At 35.6% G+C, this 17126-nt stretch overlaps 1 long non-coding RNA gene across 1 annotated transcript in view; it reads left to right on the top strand.

Annotated features, from left to right (window-relative positions):
• LOC136010977 (uncharacterized) overlaps positions 1-16545 on the top strand; it is a 57851-nt gene extending 41306 nt beyond the window's left edge. The window contains exons 3-4 of the long non-coding RNA XR_010611120.1: positions 12777-12923; positions 15188-16545. This is a non-coding gene — a long non-coding RNA (uncharacterized LOC136010977). The remainder of the gene's footprint in view (positions 1-12776; positions 12924-15187) is intronic.
• The last annotated feature ends 581 nt before the right edge of the window (positions 16546-17126 follow it).

Consider the following 17126-nt stretch of genomic DNA (forward strand, 5'->3'; position numbering starts at 1 on the left):
AGGAGAAATAATAGCCAGTAGAGGTTTCTTTTCTAATTCAGTTCTATTCCTAGAATTAATTTTAAGTGATAATATGACAAAAGTGAAAGAATAGTTCTTAAAGAATTAATCAGAAATTCTCCTTTAATGTATTGTTGGCAAATAAAAACTTCAGATGTGGTGCTCAGGTGCCTACTTGCATAGCTTTAAAGATGAGAAAAATGACAAGATACTTGTACCTTTGCACTATTCAGTTGTGATATTACCTGTTGTGTGGAAACAGAAACAGTAGCATTAGCTTAGCAATATGGTTTTAACTTTATAGTACTATAAAAGTTAGTTTGAAAACATGAATTTTAGGCATGATGCATTTATAGAAAAAGTGCATGAACTGCTTAAACTGTTCTTTTGCCCGCTACTGAAGATGGGTTACTAGATTCGAATGGATGTTTGGTTTAACTCGGATTTGTTTTGCAATGGCATAAGAACCTGAAAGGAAACTTCCTTTTTTTTTTTTTTTTAAACCTGGGTTTTTGTTTGTTTGTTTGCTTGTTTGGGGGGGGGGGGGGGGGGGGGGGGAGGTAGGGAGGGGGTGTTTTTGTTTTTTTGTTGTTTTTTGTTTGTTTTGGTGGCATAAACCTCCTCAGAGGCAGTCAGAACACTTCCAGGTATATTTCTATAGTCTTCATATCAGACTTTCTTACAAAATAGAATGAGTTTTAATTATGTTGTTAAATTATGGAACTAAAAATGTTGACTAAACCAGAGCTTGTCCTGTAAAACCTTAAAAGACTATATTTATTATGTTCTTATTTAAAAGTTAATTGCTGGAAATGCTTGTCTCTAATTGTGACCTTAATTCATGGCTTTCTACCATTCCCAATGTCTGCCTTTTAAATTGTATTAATAAGATTATATGCACCCATGACTAGGAAGTAGGAAGGACTTGTAATCCAACTTCTAGGTACTTTTTTGTTATTGTAAGAAAACTAATTTCATCTGAATAGAAGCTAAACCTCTCTAGAATATCTGAAAAATTCTACAGATCTTGAGATTAAACTGCTGTGATTTCCTGTATGGTGTAGCATGTGACTACAAAGAAACATCCTCCCAGCCACAGACTGATTTTTGACAAATAGGTCTCCCATCATCTGAAATAGCCAGTGCAGTGAAACTATTTGTGTTGGTACATGAAAGGAAGCACAGTTTTGCTGTTTCAGAAATGGGTAAACTGTCAGTGCTCACTGCTGCTATTTGGCACCAAAGACGTATGCCACATGGAGATCTGTTTACTCTGCTTAAGCATATTGATTTGAAAGCAGTGATGGCAATGAACCACTTAACTGCTTTTTCAGATTAACAATAAATATATATATGTCCAATACAAAATACATAAATTATAAATATATATCTGTTAACAATAATATTTAATACATAGAGTGCTGCATTTCTTCTTTCAGGACCTCTTTTTTTCCTTATGTTGTCTATTTTGGTATTGATTTTTTTCCTATTTATTTATTTCAATCTTTGCATCCTAGAACTGACTTCAGTAATTCTGTTCAGATGATGTACTTCTGGTAGAATTCTTGGAATCAAACTTACCAAATTGCTTTTTTAATGACAGTTTTCCTCTGGGTTGCTAGCTGGTGAGTTTGTGCAATATGTGCTAGAAACTACATTGCTTTCTCTGGGAAATGGTTTATTCATATAGCAATAACCCAAACACATTTTATTGTCAGAGATTGCATGAAATTCAGCTGTGGTGCCTCTGCAAATTTTTTTCTGTACAGTGAATCAAAATGTGTCTTGCTGAAAGATCATGACTAACTGGCATTGGTAGTTACACAGATTTTGTAAATTTAAGCATTAAAAATGTGCTCTGCTATCTAAAAAGCATAATAGCTTTTAATCTTCTCTCATTGTTACAAGGAACATTCAATAGATCAGGAAGATGTTGAAGAATTCTGCTGAACTTGTGGATGTTGAGAAAATTCATAAGTTCGTTGTACTGTTATTGACCAGAGTGTGTTTATATCAGGTAACAGCTGTTGCATTGAGTATATGAACAGGATACAAGATCTAAAAACTTATTTCAGTTATTATTAGTGCATACCAGGTTATGGTACTGCCATATATCATATTTTAAGATGATGTGATGTACTATACCAATTTTTGTGCCTCAGAGTTTTTACAGATCCGTTTGGAAAGGTCATTGGAAAAATCTGATTAGCTTGATTCATTGCTATTTCAATAAGTACAGAGCTCATGTTATTGCACTATATATTATTTAGTTTCTTCCACTCTCCCTCTACATTCACAGAACCTAACATATCCTGATGCCTTACAACAAACTCTTCTATTTTCAAATAAAGGGATTTCAATCTGAAAATTCCACTGGTGAATGAATTATTGTCTTATTATAGTATCTGAATGTTTTATAGTTGTAATGATATTCCAATAATAATAATAATCTTGGACTACTCCATATGACTTTCTCACCTTGACATATTCACTGGAATGCAAAATCAGTGGGTAATTGCTTCCCTCTGTGTGTGTGAAGACTTGCTAAGAGATCTGTACTGATTGTCTCTTAATCTGCCGTTTTTTGGCTTTCTCACAAGCATGAGTGGAATAGCAGGTTCCAGGGAGCAGCAGGGCTACACACAAAGCTGCAGCAGTCACAGCTCAAGCAGGAGATGTATGTGAATGGGGGAACCTACACCTCTAAGAGGTGGAGGGAGTACCAATAACTGAAGGTAACACGAGGGGTTCAGTGTTACAGCTTTTGGGGATTAGTTATTGAAGGGTGCTTGAGAAATTAGTAGCCTTATGTCAATATTTTGTAATTGTCTAATATTGTGGTTCATGTGTTGCATTGCTGATATGGATCCTGAATATATAGTTCATGCACTATTGATTAAGTGTTGCTAATAAATCAAACTGCTTTGATAGTGGATTGATTTCTAGGTTTTGAATTGAGTAGTTTTTCCTTGAGATGAGGTACTTAATATTGATTAACATACTCAAAAAATTTAGGAGCAATGTCTGAATGCCTGCCCTATTTCTGTGTGGTTAAATGGACTTGTTGACATTTCCCTAGCATCTTTCCCTGTGACTACTCTTATTCTTCTTTTCTTACAAAAAATCGTAACCCTTATTTCATTAGTGACCCACACAGAATGCAAAGTAAATTCCAGATCTTCATCATAAGCTTTCAGTTAAGCAGTCTTTGTCTAGAAAATGAGTTAAAAGTTACTGTATTTTATTTCCACTTCTGTCATGATGACTTTTGTTTAAGAAAAAACCCAAACAAGTTAACAACCAGTCAACAAAATAGTCAAACCCAAACCCCAACACACACACCCCACCTCCCAGTTACTCACAATATTTTCTAGGAAGTAAACTTCGGAGAAAAAAAAACAAACACAGAAAATACCCCAGTCTCACCTGTTCCAAATGCAGTTGTCTGTCTTAGGCAGCTGCTTCTCATTCTCCCAATAATTGCTTGGCATTCTAGGTATTTCTCTCAGGACTTCAGTAAAACTGCATGCAGAAAGCCTGACTAAGTGGTCACAAGGGTCTGTTCTGGCTCTAAAAGTCCAAGAAATTACTGATTCCTGAAGGTTGCTAAGCCCATTCAGTTTCTACTGAATCGACTGGAATTGAATGTACTAAGACCTTTGCAAGGAAGTACTTTATATAAAGAAGCCTTCAAAGATTTAATATGCTTTAAAAGGTGAGGCTGAATCTGCTCTGATTAACACCTGTAAATGAGGTTGAACTGACTAGAGTAATCGGATGCTGACAGCATCCACATGAAAGCAAAGATAACCTTCTGGATAAAAGTAAAGATAATTATCTGGGAAGTTATTTCCTTGATGGGTTTAGGCTTTCAGAGTTTGTTCTTTCTGTATGTATCACTGGCTTCAGTGGAAGTTCTTGTCATGCTGACTCTAGAAATCAGCACGGGCATTGTTTGTTAATCTTGCACCTACAGACGGTATCAGGAAAAATTCTAGTTGACTTCAGTGAGTTTTGAATTGTGATCTAAATCTGGTTAAATAGTCTGCAATACTTTTTTAACATTAATGGCAAGAAGAGTATGTTTGGTTTCTGTGTCTCTGTGAAGGGTGAGGTATGGGGAGGAGAGAGAGCAGACAGTTTTAGTTATTCAGTCTGATTAGAAAGTTTCAGATTCAGGGTTCAGAGCCCTGGTGATGTTTTTAGTTTGCCAACTGATTTATAATTATTTTTCTATGTGTTGCTCAGCCATACAGTGACACCCAGTAGTTTGTGTTTATTTTCCAGTAGATTCAGCTGGTGTGGAATCTGAATTGTGTATTTCTGAGTCCCTAACTAAACACAAAGGTATTAAAAAAGAACTAAGAAAAAAAAAAGCTTTATAACAGCTCTTTCCATTATAAAAATTATATATGTTATTATGTATTATATATCTATCACATATATATAGCAATAATGTCATATGGTATGGAATATCCCTCTGGTGACTTGGTGTCAGCTGTCCTGGCTGTGTCCACTCTTGTGCACCCACAGCCTACTTGCTGATGAGGTGGTGTGAGAATCAGAAGAGGCCTTGACTCTGTAAGCAATGCTCAGCAATAAGTAAAATGTCCCTATATTTAGTACAAATCCAAAACATAGCCCATATATTAGCTGCTATGAAGAAAATCGACTCTATCCCACCTAAACCAAACACAATTATACATGCACCTATGTATGCAAAACAGATATATATCCTGAAAAATCTTGCATGAATATTATGTGTTTAAACAAATCTAAGTAATAAATGAATGGATGCTTTGGCTATTGAAGATCCACCAGGTGAAAGTACTGCTAGTTCTGAATAACTGCTGTCTGGGTGGGACAATTGGACAGGAATTCACTGTCTGTTGGACACATACATTAAGAATACTTTGAGTTATAACTTTGTTCTTGTAATGATTTACAAGCAATTAAATAAACTTCAGAATTTTCCCGTGATGTGTGGAAGGTGAACTGGTTCTGGCATATCTTCATATATCAAAAACCTGTGGCTGCTAATAATTTCTAATGCATCTGCACGAATCAGTGAGAAACACTTGGCTTCTGCTTGCTTATTTTAAATTAGGTTTAGTATTGATTGGAGGTGGATATAAGCTGTTGGGACCTGGGCTATTTTCAAAACATGTCTCTAATCACTAAGAAGCATTACTGTTAGAAATGTTTTGGATCAGAAAAGCTTTAGAACTGGTAAAATAATGCATTTGATGAAAGTTGACCTTTCTGCACTTGCATGTTTTTTTCTGAATATATATTCTTTAAAACTTAAAAGAACTGAATTATTATTTATTCCTCCCCCGCCTCCCCCCCAAATGTGTCCCACTAGATTTTTTTCTGTTTGACAGCGGTTATTCTAACTACATAACATTGGAATTTGAAGCTATTTGGTTGTATACATTGAAAGAATTTGAAAATTGTTTCCTCATTATGTGGAGAAAACTTTCATAAGCAAGCTGATCTGATATTTGCCCTAATAATTGCATTAAGTTGTTGCTTCTTATTGAGCAAACTCTGTTTCTAGAAGAGCTTTCAAAAGAGTACCAGAAAAAGAACTGCAAACTTGTCAAAGTATATTCTATCTAGAATTGAAATGAATCCAAATTTGTGAGTCATCTATTTTTAATTGTCTTTCACTGTGGCAGAACAAACAACTGAGTTTTGAAAGTGACACAGCTGCAGAAACTCTCAAATCACAAAAAAGCCCCTGACAAAAAGCCCTGTAATGATAAATTGGTCACTCTAGATGGTTATCTAAGCCACCTTCAAAGCAAAGGGAAAAAAGGCTTTATTTACATTAAAAACTAGACAATTAACAAAATTAACAGAAAACCAGCCAGCCAAACCATGCTGTTAAATGGTAGGTGCCTTCCCAAGGGGTAAGGCATGAGTGGACATCATCTTTTTTTAGAAACCTATGTCAAGTTAAAGTCAAGAGACCTGTGAAGTTGAGTTTGACTTTATTTTGAAACAAATGAGTGGCGCTTTCACTCATGGAAATATTGGAGAGTATGTTTCAGTGGAGATGAATTTCCTGGACAAAAGTAATATGGATATACTGCTTTGCTGATTTTACCTCCATAAATTATAATGTTGACTCTAGCAGCTGCTTGCAGATCTTTTTGTTAGCACTACACATCAGCTAAAATTTCTGTGGGAATGGAGGGAAAGATTATTATTACTATTTTGTGCTGCCACAGATACATGCAGGTATACTGAACTGCTGTGTTCAGATAAATGAGAGACAAAGTACACTCAGTCATCTAAGAGCATGATTCTTCCAAGACCAGTGGTAATACTTCATAGCTTTTTTCACCCCTCTTGAAAGCAAGGTTTTGCAACTGCTTAGTTGTTTACTTTTCGTATTTGATAGTGTTGCAGGCTTCAGTAAAAGTTCCAGGCAGCGCAGTGATGGTTGTATGTGCTTCAAATAGGTGATTTTTGCTTTAATATTAGAAAGAGATTTATCCAGGAATACTCTATAAAAGAGAACATGTGTATGCTGGTGCTTTTCTTTGTTTCCTCATTCATACTAAATTATTTCGGTTATATTCTCAGTTTTTCTTTTTTATAATGTAATTTCTTCAAGAATATTTTTTTCCTCTCTTACTTTACCTTCTTTATTTAAGTCCATTTATTCTTTTCTGCTTAGTCTTCCATGTCATGCATATTTTTTACGCTTTCTGTGTCTCCTGTTCTTTGGCTATAGAGCTGCCAAATAATCCATGGTTTCTCATACCTTATTAGTAGGTGCTTTGATGGTCTAGTTTTCAAACCTGAGACCTCTTTCTTGATCCTGTGCCCTTCAGAAAGTATTAATCTAGGAATAGAGAAATGTGTCTTTTTTTTTTTTCCTTTCACATTAATAAATAGTAGCTCAAATAAAGTAATAATGTGCAAATAGAGGAAAAAACGGTATGAAGGACTGACTCTGCTTTCACTCTATCACTTGGATTTTCCCAGAAAATTGGGTAAGAAGCCTAAAAATGTGTAATGAGAAAACATGCTTTGGTCTTCCTCCCTGCAACTTTGCCAGGTGAAATGAATTTACAGAAATTCCACTTGGAATTGTACTTTAAGTGGAATATGTGAATCATAACTTCTATATATGTATATACAAAGCTTCTAAAACTAACAGGAAACTAATAATTGGCTTCTTTAGAGGCTTGTTTTGCTGTTTCCAACTTTGACATATGTATAGGGTGATGTCCTCCTAAATTCTAAGTTAATTTAATTACTGATGGTAATACAATATGAATTTTTAAGGAAATATTTTGTATACAAGAATAACATGCACAATAGAGTTTATTTGTGATGAGTTCACTGGTATTAGGAACTAACGGACTTATTGTCATTAAAAAGAATAATTAGTGGTCTCTAGGAGATCTAGTCTTCATCATATTTTGAATGACCGAATTATAGGTTCAGGGAGGTATTTGATGAATTTATTCTTCTTGTTAGGGAAGATTTTACTATGAGAAACTTAAAGTGAAACCAAAGACTTATAAAAAGGTTTAGGCTTGTACTGCATTTCCAAATATCTCTTATTTTAATGCTGGGAGGCCATAATCCTAAAACAGAATAGTGAGGGCTGCCCTCAGGAGGGTTCTAATGTCCCCTGAAGGTAATGAAGCTAAGTGCCAGCACCTCCCTATCTGACCAGGCCTGTTAATACAGAGACCAAAGGAAAAATCAGTCGCTGACCTGTTTTGACCCGTTGTAAGGAATAAGCAAAGCTGTTTTCAATAGCTCCTTTCCATACACTAATGTGCTGAGAAAGATGAGAAAACAAAGGGGTTTAAGGCAGTGATCTAAGACTTTCAAAGCATGCCCCAACAGAGATGGAGATTGCAGCCAAAAGATTAAAGCAACTGCAAAGTTTTCATTTTACATAGAAGCATAGAATAGATAGGGTTGGAAAGGACCTTAAGATCATGTAGTTCCAACCCTCCTGCCATGGACAGGGACACCTCACACTAAACTGTGCCACCCAAAGCTCTGTCCAATCAGGCCTTGAACATGGATTTTGCATTACAGTCTGTCTTGTGTTGTTAAGGGGAAAATTAGTTTAGCAGTAGATTCTCGGAGATGAAATACAAGACCTTCTGCACTTATCTCTGTTGCAATTATTTTCAGCAGTATGCAGTTTTACTAGGATCTAACAACTAGCAATGTTTGTACAAACACTTGCATACATGTGGAGTTTTGGAGGAAATGTATTTTTGAACCAGACTATTATCCCTCTAAATGCCTGGGAAAGAGAAATGGGTTTGAAGTAAGAATAAGCAAGGGGTCTGTGTCTTGCGATTCTGTCATCCAGGGTACTGTACAGCTTATGTACTTGAAAGCGAAGCTAAGTATTCATTTAATGGTTTTGGAATTTTAACCTGTGATTAGTCTTCAATATTAGACTAGCTGAGCAGACGCTGAAGAGAGGTGTTGAAAAGAAAACTTGGTAAAAGTAGGGCACAAGCAACAAATTAGGGTCAGAGGAGATGCTGGTTTCCGTATGCACATCTTTGGTGATTAGTTACCATTACACATAGTTTCTCAGAGGATGTAAGTGAAAAAGCTGAGGAAGCATGTGTGACTGGCTGTACTTTTTGCTGTTGTGTCACAAGGATAGTTCCCTTGTACTTTCCCCATTTCCTTTATATTGTGTGCCATTTATAGGCCATAAATGTGCCGCATTATTCTTTTCCCCTTCCTCTTGGGACAGTCTATTTGAAAGGGCACAGCTTTTAGACATTTCATTCAACTTAAGTCATAACTATGTGAAGTGAAATCTCAGAGGTTTTTACTAGAACAGATTTTGGACATCATACTTAATGCAAAGAATTCTAACATGTATGGACAGTATTTGTATTTTGAATAAAAATATGCAAAACATGGCTATAATTACACCATTACTTTGGCAGAACCTTGGTTTACCCATTTGTGTTGAATGTTTTGGTCTCATTCAAAACCCTAGTGCTTACCTTAAGTATGATAACAATCCCTTTATTTTTAGGGGGACATTGATTTTTACTAAATGTGGATGTGAGTCAAAATCCCAAATCCAAATCTCAAATTTTGGAAATTTCAGAGTTTTTGCATGCTGAGCTATTTTAAAATTAAATGGTAGTAAATTAAATAGAATGAACAAGCTGTACGTGAACTCTAGGCTCCATGGCAACTAGGCATGTCACAAAAAATTAATGAGAACCAGCTACAGCATTAAAAAAACACTCTAGACAAAATAGCCACTCTTTTTTTTAACGTGACACTAGAAATTCCGAAAGATATCAAAGTCACTGAGCCAAGCAGTATATCAGTCTGAAATGCATTTCGTCCTGTACCAGAAAAGGCACTCCAGGATGGACTTGGGTCAGGAGGTGACTTTACAGCATTGTAGCAAAAGCATGGACTGTACATTTCTGTTTACCAGTCTAATTTTTGTAAATAACTAGGTACAGAAAGGATTCATATGAGTCGAATATTTAGACACAACATACAAGCTTTAAAAGATGTTTGATTAGGAATATTCTGTTAATAGTCCATTGACCAAAAGGCACAGTTAAACTGAACATTTTAGAGCTTAAAGCAGTCTTGCAGTCTAAGATAAGATATAAGTTGTTTCACCCAAAAAATGACGTTATGCTATTCTCTGAAGAGTACTCCAAATTATGCATAGTGGAGGTGGTTGTGCTGTCTCCAGCTCATGACTTACTGAGAACTGTCATTATCTTAGTGAATCACCCCTGTGTAGGATGCTGTCTGCTCCCACAACATGTGACTGGAAGACCTTGACCTGACTTGCAGTATAATTTCAGGCCCTTTTACATTTTTAGTGTCCTCTGAAGTTATCAAATTCAGCCCCCAAATCTTTATAGCTTGAGTTTTGCAAATTTTCTGTGACGTACTAAGCCAAAAGTAGCTGAGAAAATTGTCAGTGCTTTAAGATAAATAATGGCTCGTTCTCTATCTTACTGAAAAGCATAGCTATTTATAGAACTTCCAGTTTCCCAGAAAATTAGGCTGCAAAGAACTGAATCTTCTAAGCAATTACACTGACTTTTGCAAGAGACTGGACTTGCTAATGCTGATGAAAGAATGAAGCAAGATAAATATTATTTTCTTAGGGTTTCTCCGAAATGCCAATCTGCTGGATAATACTAATCTAATACTAATCTTGCTAAAATACTAATCTGACAATCCTCCAGCGGTATCTTTCTGTTCCCTATAGTGTATGTGCTCTCAAGCAGAAATTTATATGGCTGAAGGGATGATGAGAGTGAGGCTGGGGCAGGTGGGAATGAATGGGGACTGAATTATACCAGATGATGAGGGGCTGCTTGGTGGTGGTTTGTGCTAGTTCTAGAGCAGAAATCTGAGTCCTGATTTTTCTCTGCCAAGTTCCAGTTCTCTCTGTTGGCTGAGCTGTACCTCATTGCTCCACTGATGAGGAATCTTCACATTAGGTACATAAGGCAAATGTGAACTCCCATGTATTGTCTTGATACTAAAAAGCACTGGATTGAGTTAAGCATGCCAGTCAGAGTTAAGGTAGGATCATGCTTTACTTCAGATGATTCCATGAACCTTTTGCTCATCTGCACTCATAATTGAAAGTCAACCCTCTTTGTAAATGACATTTTAAAGAATCTGACATTTAGTCAAGGTGACCGTCAGCTGGTAACTTCTGAGAAATCAATAATGCGAATAATGGTCTGTTAGGAGAAATACCACTCTGAGGTCATCTTTAAAATAAAACTAATATAACTTGTACCATTGCTCCCTCCTCCCTCTTTTTAGCCAAAAGGAGAAATTGTCACTGGTTTAATATGTAAGCTGAGCAACACTGATGTGTCTGCTTATATAGGCAACCTACCAATAAAAGCTATTATTTTGCTTTAGTACTATAGGGGAGCAAATATTCTAATAATTCTAATTATAAGCTTGCATATTTATCTTTTGTTAGTAGTGAAACTGTCAGCCTAATAAACTAAAGCAAGGGCAGATGACTTTGAAATTAATGGTCTGAATCCTCTGTCAGCATGCATACTGTTAATATGGGTATGCTATTTAACAAGATAGTCTAGGTCTCCAGACCGAGAATGATATGTTGCTTTCATATCCAGAAGTTAAAGCCCACATAGGTCAGTAGTCTGTCAAAGAAGACGACGTAATAAGGACTATACAGTCTAACAATAATTCTGGGTTTCCTGATGAAAAATAGTTGATTTTCAAACGGAAGTAATATTTGAATTCCAGTTTGTACTATTTCTTTTTTCATAATTTATATATTAATGCCACTACAATGTTACACAGAAGTTTGTTCTATACCACTCTTTATACATCTATAGGAAGCCCCTTCCTGAAAGGGAGGAAGCTTTTATAGGAGTCATATGAGAGAACGTATGTGTGTTAAATTCTTTAGCAGCATCTGAGCCTATTAGTTATGGTGAAGAAATATGGAGCTGAGAATTGCAGAATACACTGAGGATAAATATAAGCCCAAAAGTATGTGAAATGTTTTCTATTGTCTCACTAAGGCTATGGCAAGAAGAGTACTGTAAAAAAATGAAACATCACATTTATGTGCAGCTACAGTGTAAGCAGCAAATAAGTATAGATTTTATGCAGGAAGATGCCCTACACTATTCCCCACCTTTTCTGAGAGGTTAATAAAATGGAACTTTAGCAAATCCAGGACACATCTCTCAGGGCTTTCAGCAGGTTTGGGAAGCTGTGGAATCTTTTTTAGAGTTTTGATGGACTTTCATTGGAGTATGGCATAGTCATGTCTGCCAAGAGTGAAAACATCATTTTTCATAATGAATCTGTTTTAACAGTTGGTTACATTGGCTTTCAAAAGTCTTTAGAAGATCCGAAACTGATGACTGATAAGTGTGCAACTAAGTCCTTTTATTATAGTGTCTACAGGTTAAAAAGTTAGGAAGAAGAGATTACATATCCGATACATATTTTGTGGGAAAAGACAGAAAGCATTTGACAAAACATAAGCATAGCCTTGCCTGCTCACTGTGCCTTCTTACTATTAACTTCCAGAACTAAATGCCTAGAGGTTTGTTGTTGCCACCCTCTGCCCCAGGATTTCTGGAAGACTGTAGATGCTTGTGGCAGTGTTCAGCTGCTTTGTTAGAAAGGCTTATTCACTTATTTAGTGGAGCTCTTAAACATCACTTTTTTAAGTACTTGAATACCTTATGGCATCTAAAGTTAGGCATGTACTGAAGTAGCCTACTCAACTCTCTCTGCAGGATGTGGGGAAAATGTATGTGATAGGTACATCATATTAGAAGAATCAGTCTGTACTCTCATCACTATATAAAATACTGGGTATCTCTATATTAACATACTATTTTGAGTCAGGAGCGTACTTTCTGAAGGAAATTCCCTCCTTACAGGCTGTGCATTGAGTGCCATCATTGAGGCATGAGTCAGAGCTGGCCAGATGTCATCAAGGTCTCACATGTTGCTTCTGATTGGTACCACTGCAGAACAGCATAAAATACTGAAATATTTGAAACAATGTATGTTACAGAAATGCTCTATAGACAAGACTTAATTTTTGTGTTAGTATGAACTTTTTCCAAAGGAATAGTCAAAAGGATTGTAGAAATTGTTGTCACAATCACTCAGTAGAAGTTCAGTAATTATCATAACCCATCCAGCAGCAGTAGTTTCCTACAGTGCTGGCAAGATGTCTCTGTTTAATTTCATTTTCATTTCTTAAGTTACCTAGATGAATAGATGAGGCAAAGCTGATCTGTCATGCTATGGACTTGGTGGTGTATGAAGCTTGTGGGTCATGTTTTCCTGCTACTGTTCCCAGCATCTCCAAAACTGGTGAGATGGTAGTGCAGCCTTTCCCAGCAACCCAGGTGAGCACTTGGAGTCACTTTGTGTTGGATGCTAATACTCTTCTATGAGTGTGCTTTCTTTTATATGGATTCATTAAGATTGCATATAAACGTACTAAAAGGTTATGTAATCTGTTACCATAGCAGGCAGACTGTCCTCTGAAAGTGGTGTTTCAGGACCTGTTCATAGTCTTGACTCATGAATGCCATGAGGGAGAGTCGGTTGACCAAATTTTGCAATGGCAAGATTGAACAGTCTGCTCAAGTGCACTGATATCTTCTGGGTAGTGTTGTCATTTTTCATAACTGCATTGAGTAAGATAGAATATGACTTCTTCAGTGAATGGACACCCTGGAGGTGGTTCAGCCTGTCATGCTAGATAAGAAATGTCCTTTCCCTCTGTATTAAAGTTCATCTTTGTGTTCAACTCAGTTAAAATTAGACACGGAAAGTTTAAAAACCAAACCAAACTTTAACAACTCTGCCTACATGAAAAGCTATGTTATGTGCCAAAGTGGATAATACTTGATAACCATGTCAAAATGCTTGTTTTGAAATTTAGTGTATAAATGCAGTAATTAAAAAATTAAAGTCTTTTGGATATAATGCTTTGAAAAGTGCCTTTGGCTGAAAGTGCCAATGTAAAATTGATTACAATGTGTTCAGGAGAAAAAGTTCAGTGACCAATGTTCCTTCCAGTACCTCTGAGCTCTTAACTATGTTAAAGGATACTGAAGATCACATGCCAAATTGCATTAGATAATGATTGATCTTTAAGGATCAGGCCTCTTCTGAGGCTTACTGTAAAGGTATAGTAGTTGTAACACTGCTCTGGTTCTGTGATAAGCTCTAAATAATTGATGCAGATGTTTATTGAAAAGCAAAAGTGAGCTTTAAACATCACTGCTTTTCACTTCTCATTTTAAATTGGCATGAACAGCACTTAGGAGTTGGGAAGTCTAGTAAGTGTTTTAAGTAACACAAAGGTGGTTTGGTTTTTGGTTTCGTGTCTGGTGTGTTTGTTTTGGGGTGTTTTTTTTTTTTGTTTGTTTTTGTTTCCTCCCTTCCCCCCGCCTCTTTTCCCCTGCCATAAAGCATCCTATAGATTTGATAATCTTAACATTTTTGCCTTACCTTAAATCAATGTATGTTGATTTCTGCATTCCTTTAGGAAACCTTTTTCTTTCTAAAGTTTCCTTTCACTGTGAATTTTCATTCAGTATGCTTTTATTAGTGGCTTACATAGCAGTGATCTATTTCACTAGTTTGCTGTTTCTCCAATAAAAGTGATACTTACTGGTTTCAGGGTATTCTTTTGGTCTCTTGTCTCCGTGTGTGGCATTCCTCACATTTATTTGTGTATGTGTGTTTCATTGTGAACAGTTAATACATAAGCATAAGTACTGAAACTTGAAAGTGCTCATGGTAGGTTTTATACCACCTGTCTAGCTTCATGCAGTGGGAATTTTTAACAATTTAGAACAATGAGCCTAAATCAATAACGTAATTCTGATACTTAACACTAGGTGATTTTTCTAAAGAAATAGAAAGTTTCTCCCTGATTAGATTATTGTATATTATCCTTTGTAGGGTGTTCTTAATTACAGTTTTAAATGAAAAATGCCCAGTATATATATGATAATTAATGATATCCACTCATATATATAAAACATTGGGTTTATACTCTCTGAAGCGCAATTGATTGGGACTAATGCCTTTGTGGCTTTTTAGGTGAACAAAAACATTTCTGTAAACAACAAGCTACTTGTGTGTGAAATTTAGTGCCACCCCTTTTGATAGCTGATTTTGTAGGTTACTATAAATAATAATGTCTAGATTGTGCCTATCAAGTGCAATTTGGTATGTAATGTTCAGTTTCCTTTTTTAACATACTTAGAGCTGAGAGGTATTGGGAGGGACATTGTTTACTGGACTTTTCTCTTCAACACATACAATGCCATTTTTACATTGCCACTTTCCATCACAAACAGCTGTGTTTTGTGGTGCTCTGTCATTAGAAGAATCAGCTTTCTCCAGAAAGCTTGATGTGAATGAAAGTGATTACTATTTCCTAGAATACGTTGCAGCTAAAAGAAAATGTAATTGCTTCAGACTGGAAAGTTAACGATAACAAATGTTGTCATCTTTTATCAATGTTAACAACAGGTGAAATAAAGAAGAATAACAAGCATTTTCTTGAGATTATGCAGCGTGTGTTATAATTGTCTGTGACAGGGTAAACCTGAGGCTGGTCCTGACCCTTTTTTAATCTATTTATTTGCAGGAAACAAGAAAATAAAAGCCATGACTTTCCCGTATTGGTACCACATGCTTTGGGACAGTCTGGTGTTGATTTGTTTGTCTCATGAATAAATTTTCCTCTTGAAATAGCTCTATCAGGTTCAGACACAAACATTTATTTGCTAATGATCTAGTGTACTACTATATCAAAATCAACTCATATTAGTCTGCAGATGAAATATATTTATATGGTAAAGTAATTGTGGTTACAGAGAGATACTGTATAAGCACCCCTGTTTTGTATGCTTTTCTAAGGTTAGTTGACTGATATGGAAGATATGATTTATGAGCTTCCTGCAGTAAGCCATGGCTTGAAGGCTTGAGATACTAAATAATGCATACAAGATGAAAAATATTTCTCTGGGGGGAGGAGGAGAAGAAATTTCTCTGAATTTTTGTATGACTTAAAGTAACACACTGATCTTGCATCATAAATTACTTTCATTTACTACGGTTGTGTAATCTCAGGCAGGCTGACTTTTCAAATGTATAAATTAAAGAAATAGCTTGAGAAATTCCATAAAAATACTGGCTTACCAAAACTTTTCTTACCAAAAAGTTTCTGCGTAAGGCTGTATTGACTTGTTAATGGGATAGTTGAAGTTTCATGGAGTTGTCTTGTGTAGCCTCTATTTGTATTAGACAAATACTAGATGTCCCAGATACCAACCACCTCTTATGTAGTAAAAGTGTTGTCTTTTAATTTCTGAAATCAATTCCTGTATTCTTAATGTTTCATTTCTTAGATGAACTTCTTTCAGCCCTTCAGCAACTTCCTGAAATGGGAAATATGTAAGATATCATTTCACTTACCTCATCTTTCACCATTAATGTTACACTTAGAGATTGCAGAGACTGTTTGTCATCAATTATGGTGTGTTTTAGGATTTTTGCAGATATTTCAAAATTTTATATGTTCGTGATTACTGCAAGCAAAGCCAATACGATTTGGTGCTCTTCATTTTCCAATCATTTTTTCACTATTTCTTCTAAGGAAAGCAACACTCATGTAAGCTGTCTGATTTTGAGGCCTGGATTAATAGCCATATACCAGAATTAGGCAAATCTCTTGATATGGTGTGCTCATTTCAGATACTTGCAGCATTTAGCCCAAAATTTCTTGTGGTCCAGTCAATTCATGTCAAGTCAGCAGAAGGATTTTGCTTGATCTTAATACAAAAAATACAACGGTGTATTATCTATCTACAAAAATTACTTGTTTATTTTCACTCTGATAATTATTAGTTTGTCTGTATCTGTTGATTTGTAAAAAGTTCTAAAGCAGCCAGTTTGAGAGTGTGTTTGTGTAATTTAAAGTGAATCTTTCAAGTGAATCCAAAATCTCTGCATATGTGAACTTCAGAAGTGAACTCTGTTCTTTAAAATAAACTCTTACCTAATTTCTGTGGGGGTTTTGGTGAGGTTTTTATTATTTTTTTTTCCAAAGACATCTGTTAAACCTTTCATTATCGCCCTAATCCTCATGGTATTTAAGGATACAATTTATTGAACTCATTAACTAAAATACTTCAGTCTTTGTATCAGGCAGTATTTTATAGGGGGATATAGATTTAAGGAAATTTAATGTTGCTCTATAGTCTTTTTAAATACAGTTTTTTACATAGGTTTAAGTTTTCTTTTGAAAATGAATGAGAACTAGTATTTATAAGACTACTAGTATTAATAACAAATATATTAGTTTGTAAACATATAAAATAGAAAATTATGGTTTTTTCCACATCTTTTCAAAACTCATGTCAGCTTATCAGTCGTTATACTATGCACAAAACTGTAAATAGTTCTTTTGTGTAACATGAGATAATCCACGAAGAGAGTAGCTGTGAAGGACACACTTAGCATTTTAGGCAACCTACTCAGGAATTTCAAATGTTTATTTTGAGTCCAGAATTGTAAATTTTTAG

The sequence above is a fragment of the Lathamus discolor genome, chromosome 3 (assembly GCF_037157495.1).
Source record: "Lathamus discolor isolate bLatDis1 chromosome 3, bLatDis1.hap1, whole genome shotgun sequence".
Lineage (NCBI taxonomy): Eukaryota > Metazoa > Chordata > Aves > Psittaciformes > Psittacidae > Lathamus > Lathamus discolor.